This window comes from Cucumis sativus, chromosome 4, assembly GCF_000004075.3.
Source record: "Cucumis sativus cultivar 9930 chromosome 4, Cucumber_9930_V3, whole genome shotgun sequence".
NCBI classification, from domain to species: domain Eukaryota; kingdom Viridiplantae; phylum Streptophyta; class Magnoliopsida; order Cucurbitales; family Cucurbitaceae; genus Cucumis; species Cucumis sativus.
This window is the reverse complement of record NC_026658.2, coordinates 9,557,382-9,560,109: the sequence shown is the minus strand read 5'-3', so window position 1 is coordinate 9,560,109 and position 2,728 is coordinate 9,557,382. Positions and strand designations below refer to the sequence as shown.

General features: G+C 33.2%; 2 long non-coding RNA genes across 2 annotated transcripts; both read left to right on the top strand.

Moving 5' to 3' along the window:
- The first annotated feature begins 343 nt into the window (after positions 1-343).
- LOC116403461 lies at positions 344-1,181 on the top strand. Its single transcript, XR_004216218.1, has 2 exons — positions 344-593; positions 769-1,181. It is a non-coding gene; the product is annotated as an uncharacterized LOC116403461 (long non-coding RNA).
- A 153-nt stretch (positions 1,182-1,334) lies between these two features.
- Positions 1,335-1,740, top strand: LOC116403555. Its single transcript, XR_004216356.1, has 2 exons — positions 1,335-1,574; positions 1,667-1,740. It is a non-coding gene; the product is annotated as an uncharacterized LOC116403555 (long non-coding RNA).
- Positions 1,741-2,728: the final 988 nt, after the last annotated feature.

Sequence of the window (2,728 nt, the reverse complement as noted above, 5' to 3'; positions counted from 1 at the left end):
CGAAGGGTACTAGCCTTCGTATTATTTAAATAAAAAAAGAATATTTTTTTGAATATTTGTTACTTTTGTTTATTTTAGACGTTTTTTATAATCACTACTAATCACTATTTTCATTTGATATTCTATAATAAGTAATATAACTATATATTCCAATTTGCAAATTTATGTATATTATTTAAATTAAATAAAAAAAGAAATTAAATAAATAAAAAATAAATGCAGTTGAATTTAAATAAAAGAATTTCTTCCCCACTTCTTCTCTAACGGCTCTCTCTCTACTTTCTCGTCCTCTCCCCTTCTCTTATCTTCTTCGTCTTCCTCAAAATCGCCATTCACGGCCATCTCCTTCTCCTAGCCCTAACAGCGCCGGGTTTCTCAACTGTCGATCGAGTGACAATCATGCCTGCCTGCTTGACAAAGCCTTTTCGGTCTACCAATAAAGGAAAAACGATTGCTGGTGACACGAAAGCTGTGCTCGACGCTCTTTTTCCTATTCCACTGCGCGTCGTGGTCTTTCCCTTGCTGGTTGGATGACTACTATGGACGAAGAGCACAACTACTTCCAGTCTCTGGTCGATAAGTACCCAAGGAAGGTAAATTCCAGCGGAGAAAGTCGAGAGCTCCTTAGTTGATCACAAATCCTTCCAAATTCTTTGTTCGTAGACTAATTTGAAATCCTTCCAATATGGATCCATGCTGTCTTTTATATCCATAAGATACCAATTAGATTGTGTTAATTATTGTTTATAAGAAAATATTTGTGTGCAGAGTTGCAGTGGGTAAATCTTAATGGCTGGCAGAAAATTGGTTCGGGATATATTACTCTCAAGACAAAGTATTTTTTATCAGTTTACTTCCCATGAGGTATTTGCTCTTCCTATGCTTTATCCTTATCCCATCTTTCTCCGCTGTAGTCTTCATAGGATGGATTTCTGTGGTGTAAATTTATTCATCTAGTTTGTTTGATTTATGGTTGCATTTAGGGAGAAGGTAAATTGCATAAGCCAAAGTAGTTATGGAAAACATCTCCAATTTACAGCAAGTTAAAGAAAAAAAAGAAGAGAAAAACAGCAGTTAAAAAAACTGGGCATCTTGCTTCTTTCTTATTGAAAGTTCTGCCGTTTCTTTCAAGTCAAATTGACCACAAAATGCTCAATTGAGATTCTTCAATAGGAATATGTGAAAAGAACATAATATGTAAAAGAATTTTTGTGAAACGTGGGAGAGAAGCGATAACATTATCCTTCAAAAAATTCAGGAGTAAATATTTATGTGAAAGGACATATTATTTGGCCATTTGACCTTATTTGTTATTGAACTATTTGGTTGGAAATGATAAACTACACATTATTGTTTGCTTCAGTTGTGATCTTGATTATGGGCTATTTGGTATTTTGCCTACAAACTGTATAGTTAATTATCTGTTAGCTTTTGTTTTCCTGTCACAGCTTTATGTTTATGTGGCTAATTGTAGCCGAAAGTTTTATTTATCAATCTTATTTTTCACAGCACAAATGAAACTGTGTTTCAAGAATCAGGTGCTCCTACATCATTCAAGGAAATTCGTCGTAGAGGTCCGTAAGTTTTTTCCTTTAGAGATGTGATACTAACCTGTTTGAATAAAGGAATCTGACTTGGTCTTTTCCTCTTTAACATTATGGATTAGGTCTTTCTCTTTACCAGATTTCGTAGCTGAAGTTTATGAAGTAATCAAACCGGTGTTAACTTCTTATATAAAGGTTAGTGCTAATTGCTAAGCTTATTTCTAAATTGAATGCTGGATTAAATTGGATACAGGGCAGATAGAGAGTGAGATGGAGAGTGTTTGTGTGGCTTTTCTGTCTCTAAAACATAGTTTCTTCCCCCCCTATAAGAAGTAAGTTTATTGATGTATGTAATTTACAAAAGGTTTGGTGGAACACCTACAACAATCTTTTTGAAATTTTTGGTAGGTTATGAATTACGAACTTTTATTGAATATTTGTTAGGTCGTTTTAATAATTCAAGTGATGCTTAGAAAATGCAATCGAGCTTAAACAATTCTGCACATTTTTCTAAAATTTTTAGTTTAACCTCTTTAATAAAATTCGATGGAAATTCTTGTTTTCTTTTTGTAGGAATAAAGGAAAAAAATATAACCAAACTTGGGATCTTTGCAAGCAAGCTTCCATGAAGAAACTAGGTTACAAGGGGAGGTCTTCTGTTCTCAATTTTTTTCCATCCGTAGAATCTTGCTTAAAATGCTTTGAGGACAATGCAAATTTTTCAGTGGCGGGTGGGGTTGTAGCCTTGCACATTCCATGTCCTTTGGGAAATTTTTATTTTGCAAATTTTGCTAAAAATGTCAAAATTTAGAAACTTTTGCAATGCTCTATGATTAGAATAAGTACCATGTCTACTTCGCTTTTTAGCATAAAAAAGCATGTATGCCTAACCCATGAGAACGGAGCTCGGATTTGTGATTGTATTTGTTATTTGAATATGTTACATATGTTGAAAATGCATATATTGGTAGCTTAGAAATGAGTAGAACACTTGGTTCATTTTCTGAATATTGTGAATTATGTACATAATAATATGTGCGGTTGTCTTTTTTATCTCAATTTTAATCCCCTTTTTTGCCATATTCTAATGCCTTTTTTCTATTAATTTTAAATCCCTCTTTTGGCCATACACATTTGTATAAGATTGTTTGAAAGCAAAATATGATTGTTAGGTCAAGTAGAAA